General features: G+C 37.6%; 1 pseudogene; it reads left to right on the forward strand.

Annotated features, from left to right (window-relative positions):
• Nucleotides 1-2,845: 2,845 nt before the first annotated feature.
• LOC117627386 lies at nt 2,846-7,706 on the forward strand (annotated as a pseudogene).
• The last annotated feature ends 2,777 nt before the right edge of the window (nt 7,707-10,483 follow it).

Genomic DNA, 10,483 nt, shown 5'->3' on the forward strand with positions numbered 1-10,483 from the left:
TTCTCCCCCTCCAAGAAAGGTATTTTTATGTCTCAGAGAAAATATGCACTAGATATTTTGCAAGATTCAAGACTTCTGGGGGCACGCTCAGACAACTTTCCAATGGAACAGAATTTGAAACTAACTCCCACAGATGGAGCACTGTTGCATGATCCAACTAAGTACAGAAGACTGGTTGGTAGACTGATTTATCTCAATGTCACAAGGCCTGACATAGCCTATTCCGTTCGAACATTGAGTGAATTTATGCATCAACCACGAAAACCTCATTGGGATACTGCCTTACGGATCCTCAAATATGTCAAGGGTACTCCTGGTCAAGGTTTGTTATTTCCTGCCTCTAACAATCTTGCCTTGAAAGCTTTTTGTGATTCAGATTGGGGAGGTTGTCGTGCCACAAGGAGGTCAGTTACAGGATATTGTGTTTTTCTTGGAAATGCCCTCATCTCATGGAAATCCAAGAAACAAACTAATGTTTCTAGATCATCAGCTGAAGCAGAATATCGAGCCATGGCTAATACTTGTTTGGAGCTGACTTGGTTGCGCTACATATTACAGGATTTAAAGGTCCTACAGACAGTTCCTGTGCCATTATTTTGTGATAATCAGGCAGCTTTGTATATTGCAGCAAATCCTGTTTTTCATGAACGTACAAAGCACATTGAAATAGATTGTCACATAGTTCGAGAAAAATTGCAAGCCGGAATGATTAGTCCTTCATATGTACCTACACGCTTCCAGCTGGCAGATGTGTTTACGAAGGCCTTGGGAAAGGATCAATTTGTGACACTACGAGACAAGTTGGGTCTTCATGATATTCACTCTCCAACTTGAGGGGGAGTATTACGAGATATTGTTGTATTAGGAAATAATATTGTAATATATTTACTTTCCTGTATTGTTCTAGGTCAAATCCCACCTAAAGTGGATCACGGCTTCTAAGCCTTAGAAATAGGAATTGTAATGTATATATAACCAGGTCTGTAGACTTTTATCAATACAACGAAAATATTCAGCCAATCCCTTATTTCTTGAGACTCATTGTGTTTGTGTTGTTTTGCCTAATGATACTCTACTTTGGTCTTCCTATCCCAGCAAGTCAAATCATGTTCCAAATGTCTGCTCTACTTTTGCATTCGAAGGAGGTTTTGCGAACCAATTGATTGACAAAATTGGTTGGCTTGCGCAACATGTGTGGTTTCAAGTCATCCCTGCCAACTGCCATTTTCCTTGAAGGAGTCTTAGTACCTAAGCCAAGCATGAGTAAGCGAATTCCCAGCATTACAAAATATAAAAACCTGTGCGTGATTGTAAATTGTAATTCAACTAACTGATACAAACAAACAAGATAATGAAAACCTAGGAGCTACGCTACTAGCAGAATAACATATCCTAAATAAACCAATATGGGAAATTTTAATGAACAAAACCTAGTTCATCGCTCTAGGATTGAGATATATACTGACTGTGGTATGTAGGGCTTGAGAATGTTATGTAAATCTAAGAAGAAGAAGAAAAAATTGAACCCTGCTGAGCCACCTCCTCTCCTCTCCTCTGTATTCAGTTAGAACACATTATTGAGTTGACAAATGCTAAATTTGATTATTGAGCTGACAAATGTTGAATTCATCATCAGCCGTTGCATGGTCCTTCAAAATCTCACATCAAAGAAAAGAGAGAAAACGAGAATCGAGGACAACCTCCCAGAAAAAGGACATTCGCCTTGAAATTCAGGCAAGTCATCCTTGGCACCTCTTCATGCAAGACTCTTAGACAAATGGAGTTATTAATGATCTACCACTCCATTTTAGGTTCTTTCACTATTATTCCATTCAAACAAATGGGATGCATGGATAAAATCTTCACAACATTTGGGGGGTTGGTCTGGGGTTCAAATCGATCTCTATCTTTTCTAGTTTAATTCCGTCTTGTAGCTTTTCCGAGAAGCAATCATTTCGACCATATCCTTTTGATCCATCAACCATATATATATATATGTTCCTTGGATCCAACTCTGACATTCAATTTGTGCTTTATTCTGTGCAATCTTATCATTTTATATGCTCAAAACATGCATCGCACACAATTTTTATTTTTTATATTTTATGAAAGCAACTTTTTTCCCACACGCAAAAGCATGCCATGCGTGACTATAATATCCAAATTATAGTTTACTAATTTGCGTGACAAAAATTTGATTCATGCAAATTGTTATTGTTTACTAATTTGCATGAATCAGAATCCAAATTAATTTTAGAATTATGGTAAAGTGGTAAGGGTATTTTTGGAAGTTATTAAGAGAAAATAGGAATGGGAATCGTATCGACTACTCCCCCCTAGTTGATCTGATTCCTAGTTTTGAGGGAATGTGATTACATATTTTGAAGTGGGGCCCACTTATTTTTCATTCCTGATTGCAAGTAAACGCAGGGGAAGTCAGGAATTGAAATCATTCCATTTCCTTCCATACCCATTACTGATACGTAAACATGTAGATATATGTTTAGGAAATAGAAAATGTAGGGACTTATATTGGACAAGCCCTAAAATATACTAATACTTACTAATTTAGAATTACAATATACCACTAAATGCATTTTTTTTATTTGATTTAATATGGGTATAATTGAAAATTTATATAAACTTTGTTTTCCATTCCTACTCAAAACAAACATGGGAAAGGAAATAAAGTAATATTTCCGGGTTACTTTCCCAGCATTACCAAACGTGGGAAAAGAATCATCCATTCCCATTCCCTGGGGAATGACATTGGAAATGATTTCCCCTCAAATTCATTCCAGAAACCAAACGGATTACAGTTATTAAAAAAAAACACCACCTCCAAAATGAGTATCCTCAGAAACCTCCTAGTCTTCTGCATCCTATGTGTCACTCTCTTCTTTGCATCAACCAATGCAGCTGATTTCGATATCTGAAACAACTGCCCTTTCACCGTCTGGGCAACTACCACGCCAGGCAGAGGACGCCAACTTAATAGAGGCGAAAGTTGGGGCCTAGACGTGGCTGCCGGAACCAAAGGGGCTCGCATTTGGGCCCGGACCAGATGCAGTTTTGATGGAGCTGGATGTGGGAGATGCAAAACAGGTGATTGTGGGGGTGTCCTCCAATGCCAAGCCTTTGGCCAACCCCCAAACACCCTAGCTGAATATGCGCTTAACCAATTTAACAACTTGGATTTCTTTGACATTTCCCTTGTTGATGGCTTTAATGTTCCCATGGACTTTAGTCCCACGTCTAATGGGTGCACTAGGGGTATCAAATGTACGGCTGATATTAACGGGCAGTGTCCTAGCCAACTGAGGGCTGAAGGAGGCTGCAACAACCCTTGCACTGTGTTCAAGACTAATCAATATTACTGCAATTCTGGGAGCTGTGAACCTACAGATTTCTCTAGGTTTTTCAAGAGTCGGTGCCCGGATGCTTACAGCTACCCTCAGGATGACCAAACAAAGTACATTTACATGCCCTGGCGGGACCAACTATAGGGTTGTGTTCTGCCCATGATGAAGCAGATACTCTTACGATCAATAACATTTATGAATAAGTCTGATGCAATAAAATTCGTTTGAAGGCTTTGTCATCAGCACATGTAATGGTGTGCATTATGTAAAACAAAGTACCTGAAAAATAAAGTGAAACTCTTACGATCATCAGTCATGCTTTATTTTTCTTAATGCTGGGCGATTTTGCTTCATATATTACCTAGTGAATGTGAAAATTTGGTTACCTAAATTCGAAACTAATGTTGAAGCTCAATGGGTTATAGTTCTTCTATCACAAAAGGTTATCTTCAGTGGCCATTCCTAGTAAAAGTATTCATATATGAAAAAGAGACCTATAAATCGAAAGCAATTCAGGTTGTTATTAGATGCAGTTTGAGATCTCTAGGGAAGCTTCTCTTAGGGCCCGTTTGATAACTTTTTCAATTTTAGTTTTTTGTTTTCATTTTTTGTGCTAGAGTAGTGAGGGGAAAAGAGGGAGAATAGAAGTGAGAATGAGAGTGAAGATGGGATTGAGAGGGAAGATGAGAGGGGAGGATGGAAGGGAGGAGTAACAAAAGTGAAAATAAAAATTAAAAACTAAAAATCTATTTGGAATTGTTTTCACTTTCAAGTGTTTGTTTTCACTTTTGTTACTCCTTCCTCCCATCCTCTCCTCTCATTCTCTCTCTCAATCTCATCCTTACTCCCATTCTCTCTTCAGTGTCCGCTTTTGGGTGCAGGATTGCTTGGTCGCTGGGGTTTCCTCAACCAATTCGGTTGTGTCAGCCCTGAGATTGGTCCTCTCAGTTTCCTCTATACTCTACCACCAAAAATAAAAACTAAAAGCTAAAATTGAAATGGTCATCAAACGAGCCCTTATTTTCTTCTGTTCATTTTTCAGATTTTATAGTACTTTGACTATAATACTCCATTAATTGTAATAATAATAAATCAGGGGCAAGTCTGGTTCTTAGCAATTCTCTTATGGTCTTTGAGATTTCTATAGCAAATTGGATAAACCCCATCGCTGCTGGCTGTGCTCTGTGCTCTCTTAGTCAAGTCCATACGTTTTTCCTTTGGAGTATTGACAAATCTGTATGTTTACTTTTGCGCATTAAGCCAAAAACAAATCTGAACATAAATTATGTATACAACTCTATCGATCTATTGTAGAATTGTTCTGCGGACCCAAATATTCTTACATCTTGGAAGAAACGATGAAACGATAGTCTTGGATTTTTTAGAATTAGAAGAAAAACTAATTGATCAATTATCATCTCGATATATTGTTAATATCGACATCATCGATATTATTTTATTATATTGATGGTAAATAATTTCAGTCTTTATATCACATAAGTATCGATAATAATAATCCTATTTATATCACATAAGTATCAATAATAATAATCCTATTTGAGATCGATGTATGAAACTAAATACATCTTTAGTAAAAAGTACGGATTTTTAAGGCCCTTAATATTCTTAGTCCAAAAGATGCCTCTAAGGCTAAGGGAGGGGGAGGAAGCATGTGAAATTCGATTTTCTTAGTCTTCTTGTTGATTGGTCAAAAGGAAAAACTTGGTCATAGCAATATAGGGTAGATATTGTTGAATATAATGACAATTAATTGAGGGTGGAAAATAATGTATATGCCAAAATATCCTGTGGACAGAAGGCGTAGGACTTTTTCTTCAGCGTGGACTGGCCACAGATCCCACCCATGAGTCTTTCATGTATTTTCGCAGCCTGCTACTAAAATAATTGGACCAGCCTTTGTGAAAGCTATGTCTACCGACAAAATATCAATGCTTACTTGGTAGGAAGTTGATCTCTTAAATCTTGCAATGCATTTTTAAACTCCTAAATTTTGAACTAAACAGACTTTAAATGTGTATGAAGCTTATTCAAGAATTAATATAATTAACCGATGTTTTAGACTCAGGCAAATCCAATATATATTTCCTTTTTCTTTGTAGACACATTATATTTTGTATTTTTTGTCTGATATAATAGGGCCAAAAGAGACACATTCATGCTTGATGGGGACAATTAGTAACTCCATAAAAATGTAGCTAAATGTGTCTCATTGATTTAGTTTCGTAGAATAAAAATTACACATCATTGACTTTTCCTTTCTTTTTTTTCCTTCCTTGTGGAAAAAACGAAGGTGAAGAAGAAATTTCCTTTTTCTCTCCATGTGCAGTAGTGGACATAGACTAGAAAACAAAGAAAATGACCTAAGAAAAGGATGCCATTTAATTTTGTGACACAGTTCTTCTTTGCTCTATACAATTAACCTCATGAATATAGCATCTTTATAATTCAATTCCAAAATGACCCTGCTGCTCATCAGAAAAAACCTCTCATCAGTTCTCTCCATCCTATTGATATTGATCATCATCACCCTCTTCTTTGCAACCGTTCATGCAACACATTTCGTCGTCCGAAACCAATGCCACTTCACCGTCTGGGCAGCCTCCCTTCCCGGCGGAGGGAAGCAGCTTCTTCCAGGCCAAACTTGGTCCTTCGACATGAACACGGGCACTTTCCCTACCAATATGCCAAAATATCATATGTCTCCTTGCGAATATAGGGGAGGACTTTTTTTTCAGCGTGGACTGACCATCGATATCGACCCATGATATATAATATATAACAACAATTTATAGGATTGACCATATATTGTGCCAGCCTGCAACTAAATTTAACTGGACCGGCATTATCTTGTTAACCCATGAATCAAAACGACATATTTACACAACAATTAACATATAATTGGAAATTAGAAAGAAAAAAAAAAAACCTAATAACTATGTAATTTAGGGATTTATTATATGAGTGCCTTCAGTTTATCGAGTTGCTCCAAAAAAAAAAAAAAAAAATTCTTATTTATAAATATTTAACAACCCAAGTATTTGGTAAAAAGAGGCCGCTTAATTTAAAAATGACGGAGTTTAGGAAGCTTTAAGAAGCAACCAACGACTGCTTAAAAGATAATTAATTGGTGTCTCACTGATTTAATTTGTAAAATAATAATGGAATAATCATGATCACAATTTGCGAGTCGTTACGTCCTAGTTAATCATCAACCTCAAAGTACTTATCTTCCACGATTTCGGTTTTGGCAAAAGAGTCTTGTTCTTCTGGAAAGAATGGAAAATAAGAAACTGTCCTGCAATTTCAATGTGTGAAACAAAGTCTTCTTCTCTGCCTACATATTTCTCTATATATAAGAATTACTTGAGAACTCCCTCACAATTCAAAACACAGCCACAAAGCAAAAACCAATTGCGCAATATTGTCACTGCTTAATTATAAGCCCCAAAATGAGCCTACTCAAAAACTTCTCAGTCTTTTCCATCATATGCATCACCCTTTACTTTCCAACTTCAACCAATGCAGCGCGTTTCGATATCCGAAACAACTGTGCCTTCACAGTCTGGGCAGCAGCCTCACCAGGCGGTGGAAGGCAGCTTAACAGTGGCGAATCTTGGCCTTTAGATGTGAACTCTGGCACTGCTGGGGCCCGCATTTGGGCACGAACGGGATGCAGCTTCGATGGAGCTGGACATGGCAGCTGCCAAACAGGTGATTGTGGAGGTGTCCTCCAATGCCTAGGCTATGGCCAACCCCCAAACACATTAGCAGAATATGCACTTAACCAATTTAACAACTTGGATTTTTTTGATATCTCTCTGGTTGATGGGTTCAATGTCCCAATGGACTTTAGTCCCACGGACAATGGATGCACTAGGGGGATACAATGCACGGCTGATATTAATCGGCAGTGTCCTAACGAATTGAAGGCTCAAGGAGGCTGCAACAACCCTTGCACTGTGTTTAAAACTGATCAATATTGCTGCAATTCTGGGAGCTGTGGCCCCACAGACTTCTCTAGGTTTTTCAAGGATCGGTGCCCGGATGCTTATAGTTACCCCAAGGATGACCAAACCAGCACATTTACATGCCCTACTGGGACTAACTATAGGGTTGTGTTCTGCCCATGAAGTAGGTGTTCACTTTGCTCTGCTATAGGAGACATAAATCTGCTGGCAATAGCTAGTTGATAATATCGATTGTATGTTTGTGATGCAATAATTAAAAGCTTGAGGGCTTTGTCACAGCATGTACAGTGTACATGCATTGTGTAACACAATATTAATAATATTAATGTACTCATATCCAAGGTACTATTATAAATGGTTCGCTCACGAGTCTTAATTCAAGTGACATGAGATAAATAGCATGACGATAGGAGTAAGTTCAAACTCTATTGTTTGAAAAGAAAAACATAAGAATTTGTGGAATGACATTTTTCGCACTCGCCCTTGATGATAAGAGTGTACATTTGGTGGTCATTCTTTAATTTCCATTCTTGCCTCCAACAACAAATTTGATACATGTTAGAAAGAGAAGAATTTGAGCTCAATAGAGGAATCTGGCCATAATATCACATGAATGGTTTATGAACTTTAATTTGTTTTTATTTATTTATATCAAGTCTCTCGCACTAGTATAAGGGTGTGTGTAATATAAAAATCAAAGCATTTCAAAGCCTTAATTATACTGCACCTGCTATGACCCTATTGAGGATGATTAACGATCCCCGCCAACTTAGCTAATAAAATCATGTGGAATGGTAATTTAGCTAATGAAGGCGGTGATTGCATATGCAGCCTTGGACTCTTGGGCTAGAAAAAGCTGAGCAGCCTGAGTGAATATACCGCAAAGGCCCACTCCTTGTTTAGAGAAATTGAAAACTCATACTCAATGGCTGCTTTTTCTTCGTCTTCTTCACCTTTTTGACTTAATTTTAGTAACTTTGATTGTGGCTTTTGCCTTTTTGTTGCTTTATAATTTGTTGAGTTAGTTTTTGTTTGGTTAGTTTTGGTTACAAAATGGATTGTAGTTTTGTGATTACTATTCTCGTGAGGCATCAAGATGGATTTTGGAGGACAGTTACATGATAAAGGCAGAGGAATGCTTGAGAAGGGAGAGGGTTTTCTCATTACCTCCATCCATGTAGTGAGAAGAAACTGGTGGAGACAATGCAATATTTGTTGTTGGTGGTGCATGGAACTCAGCCGATAGAAAAGAAGCATTATGAATCTGGATCCAGTGTTCGGCGTACGATCGTTAATGTGGAGGAGGAGCTTTCTAGGAAACTTATTGGCACTTCTGCTTAAGGTTGAAACTTGGTCCGGCAGGCTGAAGATGCAATGCATGAATGAAATCAGTAATGTCTGTCGTTTGATTAGTGTTTTAATTTCAAATGGATTTAAATTGACATAAATTTAGGGATTTGCTAAGTAAACTTTTCCCTTTTTTTAAGGGTAACTGTTCGTTGGGTTGGGATTTTAATACCCCTTATTGGGTTTGTGTTGTTTTGGCTAATGATGTAGAGTCTACTTTTGTCTTCCTATCCCAGCAAGTCAAATCAGCAGGTTGCTTATCCGTGTTCCAAATGTCTGCTCTACTTTTGCATTAGAAGGAGGTTTTTGCCAACCAATTGATTGACAAAATTGGTTGGCTTGCTCAACAAGTGTGGTTTCATTTCATCCCTGCCAACTGCCAATTTCCCTGATGGAGTTTCAGTACCAAAGCCAAGCATGAGTAAGCGAATTCCCAGCATTACAAATAACAAACCGGTGCGTGATTGTAAATTGTAATTCAACTAACTGATACGAACAAACAAGATAATGAAAACATAGGAGCTACGCTACAGAATCAGATATCCTAAATTCTAATAAAAAAACAAATATGGGAAATTTTAATGAACAAAACCTAGTTCATCACTCTAGGATTGAGATATATACTGACTGTGGTATGTAGGGCTTGAGAATGTTATGTAAATCTAAGAAGAAGAAGAAGAAATTGAACCCCCGCTGAGCCACCTCCTCTCCTCTGTATTCAGTTAGAACACATTAATGTCATTCATGTACACATAAAATAGATATACAAGTAATCTTTGCATATGTTAGATAACAACACTCTATAATTATAAGAAAAACATTATTGAGCTGACAAATGCTAAATTTGATCATTATTGGTGTTTTTGACTCAAGGACGATCGCAAGGACTCGTGTAGTAAAGCTAGTGACTTGAGTTTTCAACTCTCAACAAGCTGGGTACTTGGCATTTGTTGGACTTTTTCTTTGTTAGTTTGAATTAGGGGGAATGTTCTCTCTCTTTTGCCAGTACATTATCTTTGCTCTTCTTGAGCTTCGATCACTATGAATTTTATGAGCAGGATAAGACTTTTTGGTTTAAATGGTATGGCAAAGTCTTCATCAGGAACCTCAGGAACACCAGCCAAATTGATAATACCTGTAGGATGACTAAAAAATGCCTAGATGACGGTGAATAGGCCAATTTAAGATTAATCAAATAAGTAAAAATAAACTTTTGTAGTAGGATTGATATGACTTATCAATCCTGAAACGTGCTGAGCATAAAATAAAAGAACACACAGAGAATTATTTTACGTGGTAAAACTCCACCTCTGGGGAAAATCCACGGGACTCCTCAGTCCACCTCAAATCCACTATAGAACGATGATTACAAGAAGTACTCACACACTTATCCTAGACTCATTCTAGGTAATGTTAACTCAACTTCTGTCACGGGATGATCTTTGACACTCCTTATATATGTTGAACGCAATACTGGCCACGATTATTTCAAGCTCGCCAGAGGAAAACCGCCACCACGGTCTTGGTGCTCTCAACCGTATGAGTCACCAACATGCATATGAATGCAATATGAATGATTAAAGTGTTTGATAAATCACCAAGTAAACATGGATCACTTTGATGATTTATCTCAAATATATGCACAGTAGCTTTCTTAAGAATTTTTGATACCCGAACAAATTATGGAAGAGCACTATATGAAAAGAGAGGCACACCTCTTTTATACAAAACCGTGTTCTCTCTCGTAAGAGGGAAGCACAAGAGTCCACCAATCCTATTCAATCA

Source organism: Prunus dulcis, chromosome 5 (genome assembly GCF_902201215.1).
Source record: "Prunus dulcis chromosome 5, ALMONDv2, whole genome shotgun sequence".
Lineage (NCBI taxonomy): Eukaryota > Viridiplantae > Streptophyta > Magnoliopsida > Rosales > Rosaceae > Prunus > Prunus dulcis.